This window comes from Lissotriton helveticus, chromosome 11, assembly GCF_964261635.1.
Source record: "Lissotriton helveticus chromosome 11, aLisHel1.1, whole genome shotgun sequence".
Lineage (NCBI taxonomy): Eukaryota > Metazoa > Chordata > Amphibia > Caudata > Salamandridae > Lissotriton > Lissotriton helveticus.
The window spans coordinates 1,156,230,435-1,156,253,124 of NC_136072.1; the positions used below are offsets into that span (position 1 = coordinate 1,156,230,435).

The following is a 22,690-nucleotide window of genomic DNA, read 5'->3' on the forward strand; positions in this document are numbered from 1 at the left end:
CATCTCTGGTCCTGTACAGTATCAGTGAGTGCAGCATCTCTGGTTCTGTACAGTATCAATGAGTGCAGCATCTCTGGTCCTGTATAGTATCAGTGAGAGCAGCATCTCTGGTCCAGTACAGTATCAGTGAGTGCAGCATCTCTGGTCCTGTACAGTATCAGTGAGTGCAGCATCTCTGGTCCTGTACAGTATCAATGAGTGCAGCATCTCTGGTCCTGTACAGTATCAGTGAGTGCAGCATCTCTGGTCCTGTATCAGTGAGTGCAGCATCTCTGGTCCTGTATCAATGAGTGCAGCATCTCTGGTCCTGTACAGTATCAGTGAGTGCAGCATCTCTGGTCCTGTACAGTATCAGTGAGTGCAGCATCTCTGGTCCTGTATCAACGAGTGCAGCATCTCTGGTCCTGTACAGTATCAGTGAGTGCAGCATCTCTGGTCCTGTACAGTATCAGTGAGTGCAGCATCTCTGGTCCTGTGCAGTATCAGTGAGTGCAGCATCTCTGGTCCTGTACAGTATCAGTGAGTGCAGCATCTCTGGTCCTGTACAGTATCAGTGAGTGCAGCATCTCTGGTCCTGTACAGTATCAGTGAGTGCAGCATCTCTGGTCCTGTACAGTATCAGTGAGTGCAGCATCTCTGGTCCTGTACAGTATCAGTGAGTGCAGCATCTCTGGTCCTGTACAGTATCAATGAGTGCAGCATCTCTGGTCCTGTACAGTATCAGTGAGTGCAGCATCTCTGGTCCTGTATCAGTGAGTGCAGCATCTCTGGTCCTGTATCAATGAGTGCAGCATCTCTGGTCCTGTACAGTATCAGTGAGTGCAGCATCTCTGGTCCTGTATCAGTGAGTGCAGCATCTCTGGTCCTGTACAGTATCAGTGAGTGCAGCATCTCTGGTCCTGTATCAACGAGTGCAGCATCTCTGGTCCTGTATCAATGAGTGCAGCATCTCTGGTCCTGTACAGTATCAGTGAGTGCAGCATCTCTGGTCCTGTACAGTATCAGTGAGTGCAGCATCTCTGGTCCTGTACAGTATCAGTGAGTGCAGCATCTCTGGTCCTGTACAGTATCAGTGAGTGCAGCATCTCTGGTCCTGTACAGTATCAGTGAGTGCAGCATGTCTGGTCCTGTACAGTATCAGTGAGTGCAGCATCTCTGGTCCTGTACAGTATCAGTGAGTGCAGCATCTCTGGTCCTGTACAGTATCAGTGAGTGCAGCATCTCTGGTCCTGTACAGTATCAATGAGTGCAGCATCTCTGGTCCTGTACAGTATCAGTGAGTGCAGCATCTCTGGTCCTGTACAGTATCAGTGAGTGCAGCATCTCTGGTCCTGTACAGTATCAGTGAGTGCAGCATCTCTGGTCCTGTATCAGTGAGGGCAGCATCTCTGGTCCTGTACAGTATCAGTGAGTGCAGCATCTCTGGTCCTGTACAGTATCAGTGAGTGCAGCATCTCTGGTCCTGTACAGTATCAGTGAGTGCAGCATCTCTGGTCCTGTACAGTATCAGTGAGTGCAGCATCTCTGGTCCTGTACAGTATCAGTGAGTGCAGCATCTCTGGTCCTGTATCAACGAGTGCAGCATCTCTGGTCCTGTATCAACGAGTGCAGCATCTCTGGTCCTGTATCAATGAGTGCAGCATCTCTGGTCCTGTACAGTATCAGTGAGTGCAGCATTTCTGGTCCTGTACAGTATCAGTGAGTGCAGCATCTCTGGTCCTGTACAGTATCAGTGAGTGCAGCATCTCTGGTCCTGTACAGTATCAGTGAGTGCAGCATCTCTGGTCCTGTACAGTATCAATAAGTGCAGCATCTCTGGTCCTGTACAGTGTCAGTGAGTGCAGCATCTCTGGTCCTGTACAGTATCAGTGAGTGCAGCATCTCTGGTCCTGTACAGTATCAGTGAGTGCAGCATCTCTGGTCCTGTACAGTATCAGTGAGTGCAGCATCTCTGGTCCTGTACAGTATCAGTGAGTGCAGCATTTCTGGTCCTGTACAGTATCAGTGAGTGCAGCATCTCTGGTCCTGTACAGTATCAGTGAGTGCAGCATCTCTGGTCCTGTACAGTATCAGTGAGTGCAGCATCTCTGGTCCTGTACAGTATCAGTGAGTGCAGCATCTCTGGTCCTGTACAGTATCAGTGAGTGCAGCATCTCTGGTCCTGTACAGTATCAGTGAGTGCAGCATCTCTGGTCCTGTACAGTATCAGTGAGTGCAGCATCTCTGGTCCTGTACAGTATCAGTGAGTGCAGCATCTCTGGTCCTGTACAGGATCAATGAGTGCAGCATCTCTGGTCCTGTACAGTATCAGTGAGTGCAGCATCTCCGGTCCTGTACAGTATCAGTGAGTGCAGCATCTCTGGTCCTGTACAGTATCAGTGAGTGCAGCATCTCTGGTCCAGTACAGTATCAGTGAGTGCAGCATCTCTGGTCCTGTACAGTATCAGTGAGTGCAGCATCTCTGGTCCTGTACAGTATCAGTGAGTGCAGCATCTCTGGTCCTGTACAGTATCAATGAGTGCAGCATCTCTGGTCCTGTACATTATCAGTGAGTGCAGCATCTCTGGTCCTGTACAGTATCAGTGAGTGCAGCATCTCTGGTCCTGTACAGTATCAGTGAGTGCAGCATCTCTGGTCCTGTACAGTATCAGTGAGTGCAGCATCTCTGGTCCTGTACATTATCAGTGAGTGCAGCATCTCTGGTCCTGTATCAGTGAGTGCAGCATCTCTGGTCCTGTACAGTATCAGTGAGTGCAGCATCTCTGGTCCTGTACAGTATCAGTGAGTGCAGCATCTCTGGTCCTGTACAGTATCAGTGAGTGCAGCATCTCTGGTCCTGTACAGTATCAGTGAGTGCAGCATCTCTGGTCCTGTACAGTATCAGTGAGTGCAGCATCTCTGGTCCTGTATCAACGAGTGCAGCATCTCTGGTCCTGTATCAACGAGTGCAGCATCTCTGGTCCTGTATCAATGAGTGCAGCATCTCTGGTCCTGTACAGTATCAGTGAGTGCAGCATTTCTGGTCCTGTACAGTATCAGTGAGTGCAGCATCTCTGGTCCTGTACAGTATCAGTGAGTGCAGCATCTCTGGTCCTGTACAGTATCAGTGAGTGCAGCATCTCTGGTCCTGTACAGTATCAATGAGTGCAGCATCTCTGGTCCTGTACAGTGTCAGTGAGTGCAGCATCTCTGGTCCTGTACAGTATCAGTGAGTGCAGCATCTCTGGTCCTGTACAGTATCAGTGAGTGCAGCATCTCTGGTCCTGTACAGTATCAGTGAGTGCAGCATCTCTGGTCCTGTACAGTATCAGTGAGTGCAGCATTTCTGGTCCTGTACAGTATCAGTGAGTGCAGCATCTCTGGTCCTGTACAGTATCAGTGAGTGCAGCATCTCTGGTCCTGTACAGTATCAGTGAGTGCAGCATCTCTGGTCCTGTACAGTATCAGTGAGTGCAGCATCTCTGGTCCTGTACAGTATCAGTGAGTGCAGCATCTCTGGTCCTGTACAGTATCAGTGAGTGCAGCATCTCTGGTCCTGTACAGTATCAGTGAGTGCAGCATCTCTGGTCCTGTACAGGATCAATGAGTGCAGCATCTCTGGTCCTGTACAGTATCAGTGAGTGCAGCATCTCTGGTCCTGTACAGTATCAGTGAGTGCAGCATCTCCGGTCCTGTACAGTATCAGTGAGTGCAGCATCTCCGGTCCTGTACAGTATCAGTGAGTGCAGCATCTCTGGTCCAGTACAGTATCAGTGAGTGCAGCATCTCTGGTCCTGTACAGTATCAGTGAGTGCAGCATCTCTGGTCCTGTACAGTATCAGTGAGTGCAGCATCTCTGGTCCTGTACAGTATCAATGAGTGCAGCATCTCTGGTCCTGTACATTATCAGTGAGTGCAGCATCTCTGGTCCTGTACAGTATCAGTGAGTGCAGCATCTCTGGTCCTGTACAGTATCAGTGAGTGCAGCATCTCTGGTCCTGTACAGTATCAGTGAGTGCAGCATCTCTGGTCCTGTACAGTATCAGTGAGTGCAGCATCTCTGGTCCTGTACAGTATCAGTGAGTGCAGCATCTCTGGTCCTGTACAGTATCAGTGAGTGCAGCATCTCTGGTCCTGTACAGTATCAGTGAGTGCAGCATCTCTGGTCCTGTACAGTATCAGTGAGTGCAGCATCTCTGGTCCTGTACAGTATCAGTGAGTGCAGCATCTCTGGTCCTGTACAGTATCAGTGAGTGCAGCATCTCTGGTCCTGTACAGGATCAATGAGTGCAGCATCTCTGGTCCTGTACAGTATCAGTGAGTGCAGCATCTCCGGTCCTGTACAGTATCAGTGAGTGCAGCATCTCTGGTCCTGTACAGTATCAGTGAGTGCAGCATCTCTGGTCCTGTACAGTATCAGTGAGTGCAGCATCTCTGGTCCTGTACAGTATCAGTGAGTGCAGCATCTCTGGTCCTGTACAGTATCAGTGAGTGCAGCATCTCTGGTCCTGTACAGTATCAGTGAGTGCAGCATCTCTGGTCCTGTATCAATGAGTGCAGCATCTCTGGTCCTGTATCAATGAGTGCAGCATCTCTGGTCCTGTACAGTATCAGTGAGTGCAGCATCTCTGGTCCTGTACAGTATCAGTGAGTGCAGCATCTCTGGTCCTGTACAGTATCAGTGAGTGCAGCATCTCTGGTCCTGTACAGTATCAGTGAGTGCAGCATCTCTGGTCCTGTACAGTATCAGTGAGTGCAGCATCTCTGGTCCTGTACAGTATCAGTGAGTGCAGCATCTCTGGTCCTGTACAGTATCAGTGAGTGCAGCATCTCTGGTCCTGTATCAATGAGTGCAGCATCTCTGGTCCTGTACAGTATCAGTGAGTGCAGCATCTCCGGTCCTGTATCAGTGAGTGCAGCATCTCTGGTCCTGTACAGTATCAGTGAGTGCAGCATCTCTGGTCCTGTACAGTATCAGTGAGTGCAGCATCTCTGGTCCTGTACAGTATCAGTGAGTGCTGCATCTCTGGTCCTGTACAGTATCAGTGAGTGCTGCATCTCTGGTCCTGTACAGTATCAGTGAGTGCAGCATCTCTGGTCCTGTACAGTATCAGTGAGTGCAGCATCTCTGGTCCTGTACAGTATCAGTGAGTGCAGCATCTCTGGTCCAGTACAGTATCAGTGAGTACAGCATCTCTGGTCCTGTGCAGTGTCAATGAGTGCAGCATCTCTGGTCCTGTACAGTATCAGTGAGTGCAGCATCTCCGGTCCTGTACAGTATCAGTGAGTGCAGCATCTCTGGTCCTGTACAGTATCAGTGAGTGCAGCATCTCTGGTCCTGTACAGTATCAGTGAGTGCAGCATCTCTGGTCCTGTACAGTATCAGTGAGTGCAGCATCTCCGGTCCTGTATCAATGAGTGCAGCATCTTTGGTCCTGTACAGTATCAGTGAGTGTAGCATCTCTGGTCCTGTACAGTATCAGTGAGTGCAGCATCTCTGATCCTGTATCAGTGAGTGCAGCATCTCTGGTCCTGTACAGTATCAGTGAGTGCAGCATCTCCGGTCCTGTACAGTATCAGTGAGTGCAGCATCTCTGGTCCTGTACAGTATCAGTGAGTGCAGCATCTCTGGTCCTGTACAGTATCAGTGAGTGCAGCATCTCTGGTCCTGTATAGTATCAGTGAGTGCAGCATCTCCGGTCCTGTATCAATGAGTGCAGCATCTTTGGTCCTGTACAGTATCAGTGAGTGCAGCATCTCTGGTCCTGTACAGTATCAGTGAGTGCAGCATCTCTGGTCCTGTATCAGTGAGTGCAGCATCTCTGGTCCTGTACAGTATCAATGAGTGCAGCCTCTCTGGTCCTGTACAGTATCAGTGAGTGCAGCATCTCTGGTCCTGTACAGTATCAATGAGTGCAGCATCTCTGGTCCAGTACAGTATCAGTGAGTGCAGCATCTCCGGTCCTGTACAGTATCAGTGAGTGCAGCATCTCCGGTCCTGTACAGTATCAGTGAGTGCAGCATCTCCGGTCCTGTACAGTATCAGTGAGTGCAGCATCTCCGGTCCTGTACAGTATCAGTGAGTGCAGCATCTCTGGTCCTGTACAGTATCAGTGAGTGCAGCATCTCTGGTCCTGTACAATATCAGTGAGTGCAGCATCTCTGGTCCTGTATCAGTGAGTGCAGCATCTCTGGTCCTGTACAGTATCAGTGAGTGCAGCATCTCTGGTCCTGTACAGTGTCAGTGAGTGCAGCATCTCTGGTCCTGTACAGTATCAGTGAGTGCAGCATCTCTGGTCCTGTATCAATGAGGGCAGCATCTCTGGTCCTGTACAGTATCAATGAGTGCAGCATCTCCGGTCCTGTATCAGTGAGTGCAGCATCTCTGGTCCTGTACAGTACCAGTGAGTGCAGCATCTCTGGTCCTGTACAGTATCAGTGAGTGCAGCATCTCTGGTCCTGTACAGTATCAGTGAGTGCAGCATCTCTGGTCCTGTACAGTATCAGTGAGTGCAGCATCTCTGGTCCTGTACAGTATCAGTGAGTGCAGCATCTCTGGTCCAGTACAGTATCAGTGAGTGCAGCATCTCTGGTCCTGTACAGTATCAGTGAGTGCAGCATCTCCGGTCCTGTACAGTATCAGTGAGAGCAGCATCTCTGGTCCTGTACAGTATCAGTGAGTGCAGCATCTCTGGTCCTGTACAGTATCAGTGAGTGCAGCATCTCTGGTCCTGTACAGTATCAGTGAGTGCAGCATCTCTGGTCCTGTACAGTATCAGTGAGTGCAGCATCTCTGGTCCTGTACAGTATCAGTGAGTGCAGCATCTCTGGTCCTGTACAGTATCAGTGAGTGCAGCATCTCTGGTCCTGTACAGTATCAGTGAGTGCAGCATCTCTGGTCCTGTATCAATGAGTGCAGCATCTCTGGTCCTGTACAGTATCAGTGAGTGCAGCATCTCCGGTCCTGTATCAGTGAGTGCAGCATCTCTGGTCCTGTACAGTATCAGTGAGTGCAGCATCTCTGGTCCTGTACAGTATCAGTGAGTGCAGCATCTCTGGTCCTGTACAGGATCAATGAGTGCAGCATCTCTGGTCCTGTACAGTATCAGTGAGTGCAGCATCTCCGGTCCTGTACAGTATCAGTGAGTGCAGCATCTCTGGTCCTGTACAGTATCAGTGAGTGCAGCATCTCTGGTCCTGTACAGTATCAGTGAGTGCAGCATCTCTGGTCCTGTATCAACGAGTGCAGCATCTCTGGTCCTGTATCAACGAGTGCAGCATCTCTGGTCCTGTATCAATGAGTGCAGCATCTCTGGTCCTGTACAGTATCAGTGAGTGCAGCATTTCTGGTCCTGTACAGTATCAGTGAGTGCAGCATCTCTGGTCCTGTACAGTATCAGTGAGTGCAGCATCTCTGGTCCTGTACAGTATCAGTGAGTTCAGCATCTCTGGTCCTGTACAGTATCAATGAGTGCAGCATCTCTGGTCCTGTACAGTGTCAGTGAGTGCAGCATCTCTGGTCCTGTACAGTATCAGTGAGTGCAGCATCTCTGGTCCTGTACAGTATCAGTGAGTGCAGCATCTCTGGTCCTGTACAGTATCAGTGAGTGCAGCATCTCTGGTCCTGTACAGTATCAGTGAGTGCAGCATTTCTGGTCCTGTACAGTATCAGTGAGTGCAGCATCTCTGGTCCTGTACAGTATCAGTGAGTGCAGCATCTCTGGTCCTGTACAGTATCAGTGAGTGCAGCATCTCTGGTCCTGTACAGTATCAGTGAGTGCAGCATCTCTGGTCCTGTACAGTATCAGTGAGTGCAGCATCTCTGGTCCTGTACAGTATCAGTGAGTGCAGCATCTCTGGTCCTGTACAGTATCAGTGAGTGCAGCATCTCTGGTCCTGTACAGTATCAGTGAGTGCAGCATCTCTGGTCCTGTACAGTATCAGTGAGTGCAGCATCTCTGGTCCTGTACAGGATCAATGAGTGCAGCATCTCTGGTCCTGTACAGTATCAGTGAGTGCAGCATCTCCGGTCCTGTACAGTATCAGTGAGTGCAGCATCTCCGGTCCTGTACAGTATCAGTGAGTGCAGCATCTCTGGTCCTGTACAGTATCAGTGAGTGCAGCATCTCTGGTCCAGTACAGTATCAGTGAGTGCAGCATCTCTGGTCCTGTACAGTATCAATGAGTGCAGCATCTCTGGTCCTGTACAGTATCAGTGAGTGCAGCATCTCTGGTCCTGTACAGTATCAATGAGTGCAGCATCTCTGGTCCTGTACATTATCAGTGAGTGCAGCATCTCTGGTCCTGTACAGTATCAGTGAGTGCAGCATCTCTGGTCCTGTACAGTATCAGTGAGTGCAGCATCTCTGGTCCTGTACAGTATCAGTGAGTGCAGCATCTCTGGTCCTGTACAGTATCAGTGAGTGCAGCATCTCTGGTCCTGTACAGTATCAGTGAGTGCAGCATCTCTGGTCCTGTACAGTATCAGTGAGTGCAGCATCTCTGGTCCTGTACAGTATCAGTGAGTGCAGCATCTCTGGTCCTGTACAGTATCAGTGAGTGCAGCATCTCTGGTCCTGTACAGTATCAGTGAGTGCAGCATCTCTGGTCCTGTACAGTATCAGTGAGTGCAGCATCTTTGGTCCTGTACAGGATCAATGAGTGCAGCATCTCTGGTCCTGTACAGTATCAGTGAGTGCAGCATCTCCGGTCCTGTACAGTATCAGTGAGTGCAGCATCTCCGGTCCTGTACAGTATCAGTGAGTGCAGCATCTCCGGTCCTGTACAGTATCAGTGAGTGCAGCATCTCCGGTCCTGTACAGTATCAGTGAGTGCAGCATCTCTGGTCCTGTACAGTATCAGTGAGTGCAGCATCTCCGGTCCTGTACAGTATCAGTGAGTGCAGCATCTCCGGTCCTGTACAGTATCAGTGAGTGCAGCATCTCCGGTCCTGTACAGTATCAGTGAGTGCAGCATCTCTGGTCCTGTACAGTATCAGTGAGTGCAGCATCTCTGGTCCTGTACAGTATCAGTGAGTGCAGCATCTCTGGTCCTGTACAGTATCAGTGAGTGCAGCATCTCTGGTCCTGTACAGTATCAGTGAGTGCAGCATCTCTGGTCCTGTACAGTATCAGTGAGTGCAGCATCTCTGGTCCTGTATCAATGAGTGCAGCATCTCTGGTCCTGTACAGTATCAGTGAGTGCAGCATCTCCGGTCCTGTATCAGTGAGTGCAGCATCTCTGGTCCTGTACAGTATCAGTGAGTGCAGCATCTCTGGTCCTGTACAGTATCAGTGAGTGCAGCATCTCTGGTCCTGTACAGTATCAGTGAGTGCTGCATCTCTGGTCCTGTACAGTATCAGTGAGTGCTGCATCTCTGGTCCTGTACAGTATCAATGAGTGCAGCATCTCTGGTCCTGTACAGTATCAGTGAGTGCAGCATCTCCGGTCCTGTATCAGTGAGTGCAGCATCTCTGGTCCTGTACAGTATCAGTGAGTGCAGCATCTCTGGTCCTGTACAGTATCAGTGAGTGCAGCATCTCTGGTCCTGTACAGTATCAGTGAGTGCAGCATCTCTGGTCCTGTACAGTATCAGTGAGTGCAGCATCTCCGGTCCTGTATCAATGAGTGCAGCATCTTTGGTCCTGTACAGTATCAGTGAGTGCAGCATCTCTGGTCCTGTACAGTATCAGTGAGTGCAGCATCTCTGGTCCTGTATCAGTGAGTGCAGCATCTCTGGTCCTGTACAGTATCAGTGAGTGCAGCATCTCCGGTCCTGTACAGTATCAGTGAGTGCAGCATCTCTGGTCCTGTACAGTATCAGTGAGTGCAGCATCTCTGGTCCTGTACAGTATCAGTGAGTGCAGCATCTCTGGTCCTGTATAGTATCAGTGAGTGCAGCATCTCCGGTCCTGTATCAATGAGTGCAGCATCTTTGGTCCTGTACAGTATCAGTGAGTGCAGCATCTCTGGTCCTGTACAGTATCAGTGAGTGCAGCATCTCTGGTCCTGTATCAGTGAGTGCAGCATCTCTGGTCCTGTACAGTATCAATGAGTGCAGCCTCTCTGGTCCTGTACAGTATCAGTGAGTGCAGCATCTCTGGTCCTGTACAGTATCAATGAGTGCAGCATCTCTGGTCCAGTACAGTATCAGTGAGTGCAGCATCTCCGGTCCTGTACAGTATCAGTGAGTGCAGCATCTCCGGTCCTGTACAGTATCAGTGAGTGCAGCATCTCCGGTCCTGTACAGTATCAGTGAGTGCAGCATCTCCGGTCCTGTACAGTATCAGTGAGTGCAGCATCTCTGGTCCTGTACAGTATCAGTGAGTGCAGCATCTCTGGTCCTGTACAATATCAGTGAGTGCAGCATCTCCGGTCCTGTATCAGTGAGTGCAGCATCTCTGGTCCTGTACAGTATCAGTGAGTGCAGCATCTCTGGTCCTGTACAGTGTCAGTGAGTGCAGCATCTCTGGTCCTGTACAGTATCAGTGAGTGCAGCATCTCTGGTCCTGTATCAATGAGTGCAGCATCTCTGGTCCTGTACAGTATCAATGAGTGCAGCATCTCCGGTCCTGTATCAGTGAGTGCAGCATCTCTGGTCCTGTACAGTACCAGTGAGTGCAGCATCTCTGGTCCTGTACAGTATCAGTGAGTGCAGCATCTCTGGTCCTGTACAGTATCAGTGAGTGCAGCATCTCTGGTCCTGTACAGTATCAGTGAGTGCAGCATCTCTGGTCCAGTACAGTATCAGTGAGTGCAGCATCTCTGGTCCTGTACAGTATCAGTGAGTGCACCATCTCCGGTCCTGTACAGTATCAGTGAGAGCAGCATCTCTGGTCCTGTACAGTATCAGTGAGTGCAGCATCTCTGGTCCTGTACAGTATCAGTGAGTGCAGCATCTCTGGTCCTGTACAGTATCAGTGAGTGCAGCATCTCTGGTCCTGTACAGTATCAGTGAGTGCAGCATCTCTGGTCCTGTACAGTATCAGTGAGTGCAGCATCTCTGGTCCTGTACAGTATCAGTGAGTGCAGCATCTCTGGTCCTGTACAGTATCAGTGAGTGCAGCATCTCTGGTCCTGTATCAATGAGTGCAGCATCTCTGGTCCTGTACAGTATCAGTGAGTGCAGCATCTCCGGTCCTGTATCAGTGAGTGCAGCATCTCTGGTCCTGTACAGTATCAGTGAGTGCAGCATCTCTGGTCCTGTACAGTATCAGTGAGTGCAGCATCTCTGGTCCTGTACAGTATCAGTGAGTGCTGCATCTCTGGTCCTGTACAGTATCAGTGAGTGCAGCATCTCTGGTCCTGTACAGTATCAGTGAGTGCAGCATCTCTGGTCCTGTACAGTATCAATGAGTGCAGCATCTCTGGTCCTGTACAGTATCAGTGAGTGCAGCATCTCTGGTCCAGTACAGTATCAGTGAGTGCAGCATCTCTGGTCCTGTGCAGTGTCAATGAGTGCAGCATCTCTGGTCCTGTACAGTATCAGTGAGTGCAGCATCTCCGGTCCTGTACAGTATCAGTGAGTGCAGCATCTCTGGTCCTGTACAGTATCAGTGAGTGCAGCATCTCTGGTCCTGTACAGTATCAGTGAGTGCAGCATCTCTGGTCCTGTACAGTATCAGTGAGTGCAGCATCTCCGGTCCTGTATCAATGAGTGCAGCATCTTTGGTCCTGTACAGTATCAGTGAGTGCAGCATCTCTGGTCCTGTACAGTATCAGTGAGTGCAGCATCTCTGGTCCTGTATCAGTGAGTGCAGCATCTCTGGTCCTGTACAGTATCAGTGAGTGCAGCATCTCCGGTCCTGTACAGTATCAGTGAGTGCAGCATCTCTGGTCCTGTACAGTATCAGTGAGTGCAGCATCTCTGGTCCTGTACAGTATCAGTGACTGCAGCATCTCTGGTCCTGTACAGTATCAGTGAGTGCAGCATCTCCGGTCCTGTATCAATGAGTGCAGCATCTTTGGTCCTGTACAGTATCAGTGAGTGCAGCATCTCTGGTCCTGTACAGTATCAGTGAGTGCAGCATCTCTGGTCCTGTATCAGTGAGTGCAGCATCTCTGGTCCTGTACAGTATCAATGAGTGCAGCATCTCTGGTCCTGTACAGTATCAGTGAGTGCAGCATCTCTGGTCCTGTACAGTATCAATGAGTGCAGCATCTCTGGTCCAGTACAGTATCAGTGAGTGCAGCATCTCCGGTCCTGTACAGTATCAGTGAGTGCAGCATCTCCGGTCCTGTACAGTATCAGTGAGTGCAGCATCTCCGGTCCTGTACAGTATCAGTGAGTGCAGCATCTCCGGTCCTGTACAGTATCAGTGAGTGCAGCATCTCTGGTCCTGTACAGTATCAGTGAGTGCAGCATCTCTGGTCCTGTACAGTATCAGTGAGTGCAGCATCTCTGGTCCTGTATCAGTGAGTGCAGCATCTCTGGTCCTGTACAGTATCAGTGAGTGCAGCATCTCTGGTCCTGTACAGTATCAGTGAGTGCAGCATCTCTGGTCCTGTACAGTATCAGTGAGTGCAGCATCTCTGGTCCTGTATCAATGAGTGCAGCATCTCTGGTCCTGTACAGTATCAGTGAGTGCAGCATCTCCGGTCCTGTATCAGTGAGTGCAGCATCTCTGGTCCTGTACAGTATCAGTGAGTGCAGCATCTCTGGTCCTGTACAGTATCAGTGAGTGCAGCATCTCTGGTCCTGTACAGTATCAGTGAGTGCAGCATCTCTGGTCCTGTACAGTATCAGTGAGTGCAGCATCTCTGGTCCAGTACAGTATCAGTGAGTGCAGCATCTCTGGTCCTGTACAGTATCAGTGAGTGCAGCATCTCCGGTCCTGTACAGTATCAGTGAGAGCAGCATCTCTGGTCCTGTATCAGTGAGTGCAGCATCTCCGGTCCTGTACAGTATCAGTGAGTGCAGCATCTCTGGTCCTGTACAGTATCAGTGAGTGCAGCATCTCTGGTCCAGTACAGTATCAGTGAGTGCAGCATCTCTGGTCCTGTGCAGTGTCAATGAGTGCAGCATCTCTGGTCCTGTACAGTATCAGTGAGTGCAGCATCTCCGGTCCTGTACAGTATCAGTGAGAGCAGCATCTCTGGTCCTGTATCAGTGAGTGCAGCATCTCTGGTCCTGTACAGTATCAATGAGTGCAGCATCTCTGGTCCTGTACAGTATCAGTGAGTGCAGCATCTCTGGTCCTGTACAGTATCAATGAGTGCAGCATCTCTGGTCCAGTACAGTATCAGTGAGTGCAGCATCTCTGGTCCTGTACAGTATCAGTGAGTGCAGCATCTCTGGTCCTGTACAGTATCAGTGAGTGCAGCATCTCCGGTCCTGTACAGTATCAGTGAGAGCAGCATCTCTGGTCCTGTACAGTATCAATGAGTGCAGCATCTCTGGTCCAGTACAGTATCAGTGAGTGCAGCATCTCTGGTCCTGTACAGTATCAGTGAGTGCAGCATCTCTGGTCCTGTACAGTATCAGTGAGTGCAGCATCTCCGGTCCTGTACAGTATCAGTGAGAGCAGCATCTCTGGTCCTGTACAGTATCAGTGAGTGCAGCATCTCTGGTCCTGTACAGTATCAGTGAGTGCAGCATCTCTGGACCTGTACAGTATCAGTGAGTGCAGCATCTCTGGTCCTGTACAGTATCAGTGAGTGCAGCATCTTTGGTCCTGTACAGTATCAATGAGTGCAGCATCTCTGGTCCTGTACAGTATCAGTGAGAGCAGCATCTCCGGTCCTGTACAGTATCAGTGAGAGCAGCATCTCTGGTCCTGTACAGTATCAGTGAGTGCAGCATCTCTGGTCCTGTACAGTATCAGTGAGTGCAGCATCTCTGGTCCTGTACAGTATCAGTGAGTGCAGCATCTCTGGTCCTGTACAGTATCAGTGAGTGCAGCATCTCTGGTCCTGTACAGTATCAGTGAGTGCAGCATCTCTGGTCCTGTACAGTATCAGTGAGTGCAGCATCTCTGGTCCTGTACAGTATCAGTGAGTGCAGCATCTCTGGTCCTGTACAGTATCAGTGAGTGCAGCATCTCTGGTCCTGTACAGTATCAATGAGTGCAGCATCTCTGGTCCTGTACAGTATCAGTGAGTGCAGCATCTCTGGTCCTGTACAGTATCAGTGAGTGCAGCATCTCTGGTCCTGTACAGTATCAGTGAGTGCAGCATCTCTGGTCCTGTACAGTATCAGTGAGTGCAGCATCTCCGGTCCTGTATCAATGAGTGCAGCATCTTTGGTCCTGTACAGTATCAGTGAGTGCAGCATCTCTGGTCCTGTACAGTATCAGTGAGTGCAGCATCTCTGGTCCTGTATCAGTGAGTGCAGCATCTCTGGTCCTGTACAGTATCAATGAGTGCAGCATCTCTGGTCCAGTACAGTATCAGTGAGTGCAGCATCTCTGGTCCTGTACAGTATCATTGAGTGCAGCATCTCTGGTCCTGTACAGTATCAGTGAGTGCAGCATCTCCGGTCCTGTACAGTATCAGTGAGAGCAGCATCTCTGGTCCTGTGCAGTATCAGTGAGTGCAGCATCTCCGGTCCTGTACAGTATCAGTGAGTGCAGCATCTCCGGTCCTGTACAGTATCAGTGAGTGCAGCATCTCCGGTCCTGTACAGTATCAGTGAGTGCAGCATCTTCGGTCCTGTACAGTATCAGTGAGTGCAGCATCTCTGGTCCTGTACAGTATCAGTGAGTGCAGCATCTCTGGTCCTGTACAGTATCAGTGAGTGCAGCATCTCTGGTCCTGTATCAGTGAGTGCAGCATCTCTGGTCCTGTACAGTATCAGTGAGTGCAGCATCTCTGGTCCTGTACAGTATCAGTGAGTGCAGCATCTCTGGTCCTGTACAGTATCAGTGAGTGCAGCATCTCTGGTCCTGTACAGTATCAGTGAGTGCAGCATCTCCGGTCCTGTACAGTATCAGTGAGTGCAGCATCTCTGGTCCTGTACAGTATCAGTGAGTGCAGCATCTCTGGTCCTGTACAGTATCAGTGAGTGCAGCATCTCTGGTCCTGTACAGTATCAGTGAGTGCAGCATCTCCGGTCCTGTACAGTATCGATGAGTGCAGCATCTCTGGTCCTGTACAGTATCAGCGAGTGCAGCATCTCTGGTCCTGTACAGTATCAGTGAGTGCAGCATCTCTGGTCCTGTATCAGTGAGTGCAGCATCTCTGGTCCTGTACAGTATCAATGAGTGCAGCATCTCTGGTCCTGTACAGTATCAGTGAGTGCAGCATCTCTGGTCCTGTACAGTATCAGTGAGTGCAGCATCTCCGGTCCTGTACAGTATCAGTGAGTGCAGCATCTCTGGTCCTGTACAGTATCAGTGAGTGCAGCATCTCTGGTCCTGTACAGTATCAGTGAGTGCAGCATCTCTGGTCCTGTACAGTATCAGTGAGTGCAGCATCTCTGGTCCTGTATCAGTGAGTGCAGCATCTCTGGTCCTGTACAGTATCAGTGAGTGCAGCATCTCTGGTCCTGTATCAGTGAGTGCAGCATCTCTGGTCCTGTACAGTATCAGTGAGTGCAGCATCTCCGGTCCTGTACAGTATCAATGAGTGCAGCATCTCTGGTCCAGTACGATACAGAAAAGGGGGTGGTGATGAACAGAGTGTCTGAATTAAGCAGACCACTCTTACCCAGTCCAAAGATCAGGGCTTGATCCATCACCGTTATTTATCTCACTGCCCCATCCCAGCTCAGAACCTGGCTATATGCAAATTAGTCTGTCCCTGGCCCAGTGCATCATGGGAACAGGGCAGACCAAACTACCAAGCCAATTCTTCACCAGAAAGGAGACAAGCTACCGGGGACCGGTTTCTGGCATTTCAGCCTCTTCGGCCCGGCTTGCTTGAATCCTGATGGAGCAGTGAGAAAGGGACTCATGTCTGAGTATACCCTGCCACACCTATAGTGGCCAAAAACGATACAGAAAAGGGGGTGGTGATGAACAGAGTGTCTGAATTAAGCAGACCACTCTTACCCAGTCCAAAGATCAGGGCTTGATCCATCACCGTTATTTATCTCACTGCCCCATCCCAGCTCAGAACCTGGCTATATGCAAATTAGTCTGTCCCTGGCCCAGTGCATCATGGGAACAGGGCAGACCAAACTACCAAGCCAATTCTTCACCAGAAAGGAGACAAGCTACCGGGGACCGGTTTCTGGCATTTCAGCCTCTTCGGCCCGGCTTGCTTGAATCCTGATGGAGCAGTGAGAAAGGGACTCATGTCTGAGTATACCCTGCCACACCTATAGTGGCCAAAAACGATACAGAAAAGGGGGTGGTGATGAACAGAGTGTCTGAATTAAGCAGACCACTCTTACCCAGTCCAAAGATCAGGGCTTGATCCATCACCGTTATTTATCTCACTGCCCCATCCCAGCTCAGAACCTGGCTATATGCAAATTAGTCTGTCCCTGGCCCAGTGCATCATGGGAACAGGGCAGACCAAACTACCAAGCCAATTCTTCACCAGAAAGGAGACAAGCTACCGGGGACCGGTTTCTGGCATTTCAGCCTCTTCGGCCCGGCTTGCTTGAATCCTGATGGAGCAGTGAGAAAGGGACTCATGTCTGAGTATACCCTGCCACACCTATAGTGGCCAAAAACGATACAGAAAAGGGGGTGGTGATGAACAGAGTGTCTGAATTAAGCAGACCACTCTTACCCAGTCCAAAGATCAGGGCTTGATCCATCACCGTTATTTATCTCACTGCCCCATCCCAGCTCAGAACCTGGCTATATGCAAATTAGTCTGTCCCTGGCCCAGTGCATCATGGGAACAGGGCAGACCAAACTACCAAGCCAATTCTTCACCAGAAAGGAGACAAGCTACCGGGGACCGGTTTCTGGCATTTCAGCCTCTTCGGCCCGGCTTGCTTGAATCCTGATGGAGCAGTGAGAAAGGGACTCATGTCTGAGTATACCCTGCCACACCTATAGTGGCCAAAAACGATACAGAAAAGGGGGTGGTGATGAACAGAGTGTCTGAATTAAGCAGACCACTCTTACCCAGTCCAAAGATCAGGGCTTGATCCATCACCGTTATTTATCTCACTGCCCCATCCCAGCTCAGAACCTGGCTATATGCAAATTAGTCTGTCCCTGGCCCAGTGCATCATGGGAACAGGGCAGACCAAACTACCAAGCCAATTCTTCACCAGAAAGGAGACAAGCTACCGGGGACCGGTTTCTGGCATTTCAGCCTCTTCGGCCCGGCTTGCTTGAATCCTGATGGAGCAGTGAGAAAGGGACTCATGTCTGAGTATACCCTGCCACACCTATAGTGGCCAAAAACGATACAGAAAAGGGGGTGGTGATGAACAGAGTGTCTGAATTAAGCAGACCACTCTTACCCAGTCCAAAGATCAGGGCTTGATCCATCACCGTTATTTATCTCACTGCCCCATCCCAGCTCAGAACCTGGCTATATGCAAATTAGTCTGTCCCTGGCCCAGTGCATCATGGGAACAGGGCAGACCAAACTACCAAGCCAATTCTTCACCAGAAAGGAGACAAGCTACCGGGGACCGGTTTCTGGCATTTCAGCCTCTTCGGCCCGGCTTGCTTGAATCCTGATGGAGCAGTGAGAAAGGGACTCATGTCTGAGTATACCCTGCCACACCTATAGTGGCCAAAAACGATACAGAAAAGGGGGTGGTGATGAACAGAGTGTCTGAATTAAGCAGACCACTCTTACCCAGTCCAAAGATCAGGGCTTGATCCATCACCGTTATTTATCTCACTGCCCCATCCCAGCTCAGAACCTGGCTATATGCAAATTAGTCTGTCCCTGGCCCAGTGCATCATGGGAACAGGGCAGACCAAACTACCAAGCCAATTCTTCACCAGAAAGGAGACAAGCTACCGGGGACCGGTTTCTGGCATTTCAGCCTCTTCGGCCCGGCTTGCTTGAATCCTGATGGAGCAGTGAGAAAGGGACTCATGTCTGAGTATACCCTGCCACACCTATAGTGGCCAAAAACGATACAGAAAAGGGGGTGGTGATGAACAGAGTGTCTGAATTAAGCAGACCACTCTTACCCAGTCCAAAGATCAGGGCTTGATCCATCACCGTTATTTATCTCACTGCCCCATCCCAGCTCAGAACCTGGCTATATGCAAATTAGTCTGTCCCTGGCCCAGTGCATCATGGGAACAGGGCAGACCAAACTACCAAGCCAATTCTTCACCAGAAAGGAGACAAGCTACCGGGGACCGGTTTCTGGCATTTCAGCCTCTTCGGCCCGGCTTGCTTGAATCCTGATGGAGCAGTGAGAAAGGGACTCATGTCTGAGTATACCCTGCCACACCTATAGTGGCCAAAAACGATACAGAAAAGGGGGTGGTGATGAACAGAGTGTCTGAATTAAGCAGACCACTCTTACCCAGTCCAAAGATCAGGGCTTGATCCATCACCGTTATTTATCTCACTGCCCCATCCCAGCTCAGAACCTGGCTATATGCAAATTAGTCTGTCCCTGGCCCAGTGCATCATGGGAACAGGGCAGACCAAACTACCAAGCCAATTCTTCACCAGACAGCATCTCTGGTCCTGTACAGTATCTGTGAGTGCAGCATCTCTGGTCCTGTACAGTATCAGTGAGTGCAGCATCTCTGGTCCTGTACAGTATCAGTGAGTGCAGCATCTCTGGTCCTGTACAGTATCCGTGAGTGCAGCATCTCTGGTCCTGTACAGTATCAGTGAGTGCAGCATCTCTGGTCCTGTACAGTATCAGTGAGTGCAGCATCTCTGGTCCAGTACAGTATCAGTGAGTGCAGCATCTCTGGTCCTGTACAGTATCAGTGAGTGCAGCATCTCCGGTCCTGTACAGTATCAGTGAGAGCAGCATCTCTGGTCCTGTACAGTATCAGTTAGTGCAGCATCTCTGGTCCTGTACAGTATCAGTGAGTGCAGCATCTCTGGTCCTGTACAGTATCAGTGAGTGCAGCATCTCTGGTCCTGTACAGTATCAGTGAGTGCAGCATCTCTGGTCCTGTACAGTATCAATGAGTGCAGCATCTCTGGTCCTGTACAGTATCAGTGAGTGCAGCATCTCTGGTCCTGTACAGTATCAGTGAGTGCAGCATCTCTGGTCCTGTACAGTATCAGTGAGTGCAGCATCTCTGGTCCAGTACAGTATCAGTGAGTGCAGCATCTCTGGTCCTGTACAGTATCAGTGAGTGCAGCATCTCTGGTCCTGTACAGTATCAGTGAGTGCAGCATCTCTGGTCCTGTACAGTATCAGTGAGTGCAGCATCTCTGGTCCTGTACAGTATCAGTGAGTGCAGCATCTCTGGTCCTGTATCAGTGAGTGCAGCATCTCTGGTCCTGTACAGTATCAGTGAGTGCAGCATCTCTGGTCCTGTACAGTATCAGTGAGTGCAGCATCTCTGGTCCTGTACGGTATCAGTGAGTGCAGCATCTCTGGTCCAGTACAGTATCAGTGAGTGCAGCATCTCTGGTCCTGTACAGTATCAGTGAGTGCAGCATCTCCGGTCCTGTACAGTATCAGTGAGTGCAGCATCTCTGGTCCTGTACAGTATCAGTGAGTGCAGCATCTCTGGTCCTGTACAGTATTAGTGAGTGCAGCATCTCTGGTCCTGTACAGTATCAATGAGTGCAGCATCTCTGGTCCAGTACAGTATCAGTGAGTGCAGCATCTCCGGTCCTGTACAGTATCAATGAGTGCAGCATCTCTGGTCCAGTACAGTATCAGTGAGTGCAGCATCTCTGGTCCTGTACAGTATCGGTGAGTGCAGCATCTCTGGTCCTGTACAGTATCAGTGAGTGCAGAATCTCTGGTCCTGTACAGTATCAGTGAGTGCAGCATCTCTGGTCCTGTACAGTATCAGTGAGTGCAGCATCTCTGGTCCTGTACAGTATCAGTGAGTGCAGCATCTCTGGTCCTGTACAGTATCAGTGAGTGCAGCATCTCTGGTCCTGTATCAGTGAGTGCAGCATCTCTGGTCCTGTACAGTATCAGTGAGTGCAGCATCTCTGGTCCTGTACAGTATCAGTGAGTGCAGCATCTCTGGTCCTGTACAGTATCAGTGAGTGCAGCATCTCTGGTCCTGTACAGTATCAGTGAGTGCAGCATCTCCGGTCCTGTACAGTATCAGTGAGTGCAGCATCTCTGGTCCTGTACAGTATCAGTGAGTGCAGCATCTCTGGTCCTGTACAGTATCAGTGAGTGCAGCATCTCTGGTCCTGTACAGTATCAGTGAGTGCAGCATCTCCGGTCCTGTACAGTATCGATGAGTGCAGCATCTCTGGTCCTGTACAGTATCAGTGAGTGCAGCATCTCTGGTCCTGTACAGTATCAGTGAGTGCAGCATCTCTGGTCCTGTATCAGTGAGTGCAGCATCTCTGGTCCTGTATCAGTGAGTGCAGCATCTCTGGTCCTGTACAGTATCAGTGAGTGCAGCATCTCTGGTCCTGTATCAGTGAGTGCAGCATCTCTGGTCCTGTACAGTATCAGTGAGTGCAGCATCTCTGGTCCTGTACAGTATCAGTGAGTGCAGCATCTCTGGTCCTGTACAGTATCAGTGAGTGCAGCATCTCTGGTCCTGTACAGTATCAGTGAGTGCAGCATCTCTGGTCCTGTACAGTATCCGTGAGTGCAGCATCTCTGGTCCTGTACAGTATCAGTGAGTGCAGCATCTCTGGTCCTGTATCAGTGAGTGCAGCATCTCTGGTCCTGTACAGTATCAATGAGTGCAGCATCTCTGGTCCAGTACAGTATCAGTGAGTGCAGCATCTCTGGTCCTGTACAGTATCAGTGAGTGCAGCATCTCTGGTCCTGTACAGTATCAGTGAGTGCAGAATCTCTGGTCCTGTACAGTATCAGTGAGTGCAGCATCTCTGGTCCTGTACAGTATCAGTGAGTGCAGCATCTCTGGTCCTGTACAGTATCAGTGAGTGCAGCATCTCTGGTCCTGTACAGTATCAGTGAGTGCAGCATCTCTGGTCCTGTATCAGTGAGTGCAGCATCTCTGGTCCTGTACAGTATCAGTGAGTGCAGCATCTCTGGTCCTGTACAGTATCAGTGAGTGCAGCATCTCTGGTCCTGTACAGTATCAGTGAGTGCAGCATCTCTGGTCCTGTACAGTATCAGTGAGTGCAGCATCTCTGGTCCTGTATCAGTGAGTGCAGCATCTCCGGTCCTGTACAGTATTGATGAGTGCAGCATCTCTGGTCCTGTACAGTATCAGTGAGTGCAGCATCTCTGGTCCTGTACAGTATCAGTGAGTGCAGCATCTCTGGTCCTGTACAGTATCAATGAGTGCAGCATCTCTGGTCCAGTACAGTATCAGTGAGTGCAGCATCTCTGGTCCTGTACAGTATCAGTGAGTGCAGCATCTCCGGTCCTGTACAGTATCAGTGAGTGCAGCATCTCTGGTCCTGTACAGTATCAGTGAGTGCAGCATCTCTGGTCCTGTACAGTATCAGTGAGTGCAGCATCTCTGGTCCTGTACAGTATCAATGAGTGCAGCATCTCTGGTCCTGTACAGTATCAGTGAGTGCAGCATCTCTGGTCCTGTACAGTATCAGTGAGTGCAGCATCTCCGGTCCTGTACAGTATCAGTGAGTGCAGCATCTCTGGTCCTGTACAGTATCAGTGAGTGCAGCATCTCTGGTTCTGTACAGTATCGATGAGTGCAGCATCTCTGGTCCTGTACAGTATCAGTGAGTGCAGCATCTCTGGTCCTGTACAGTATCAGTGAGTGCAGCATCTCCGATCCTGTACAGTATCAGTGAGTGCAGCATCTCCGGTCCTGTACAGTATCAGTGAGTGCAGCATCTCCGGTCCTGTACAGTATCAGTGAGTGCAGCATCTCTGGTCCTGTACAGTATCAGTGAGTGCAGCATCTCTGGTCCTGTATCAACGAGTGCAGCATCTCTGGTCCTGTACAGTATCAGTGAGTGCAGCATCTCTGGTCCTGTATCAGTGAGTGCAGCATCTCTGGTCCTGTACAGTATCAATGAGTGCAGCATCTCTAGTCCTGTACAGTATCAGTGAGTGCAGCATCTCTGGTCCTGTACAGTATCAGTGAGTGCAGCATCTCTGGTCCTGTACAGTATCAGTGAGTGCAGCATCTCTGGTCCTGTACAGTATCAATGAGTGCAGCATCTCTGGTCCAGTACAGTATCAGTGAGTGCAGCATCTCTGGTCCAGTACAGTATCAGTGAGTGCAGCATCTCTGGTCCTGTACAGTATCAGTGAGTGCAGCATCTCTGGTCCAGTACAGTATCAATGAGTGCAGCATCTCTGGTCCTGTACAGTATCAGTGAGTGCAGCATCTCTGGTCCTGTACAGTATCAGTGAGTGCAGCATCTCTGGTCCTGTACAGTATCAGTGAGAGCAGCATCTCTGGTCCTGTACAGTATCAGTGAGTGCAGCATCTCTGGTCCTGTACAGTATCAGTGAGTGCAGCATCTCTGGTCCTGTACAGTATCAGTGAGTGCAGCATCTCTGGTCCTGTACAGTATCAGTGAGTGCGGCATCTCTGGTCCTGTACAGTATCAGTGAGTGCAGCATCTCTGGTCCTGTACAGTATCAGTGAGTGCAGCATCTCTGGTCCTGTACAGTATCAATGAGTGCAGCAGCTCTGGTCCTGTACAGTATCAGTGAGTGCAGCATCTCTGGTCCAGTACAGTATCAGTGAGTGCAGCATCTCTGGTCCTGTACAGTATCAGT

The 22,690-nt window shown here is 50.2% G+C and overlaps 1 protein-coding gene across 1 annotated transcript in view; it reads left to right on the forward strand.

The window, feature by feature from the left end:
- Positions 1-22,690, forward strand: part of PPIL2 (peptidylprolyl isomerase like 2) — a 361,075-nt gene that overhangs the window by 215,469 nt on the left and 122,916 nt on the right. The gene's annotated exons all lie outside the window — the stretch shown is intronic.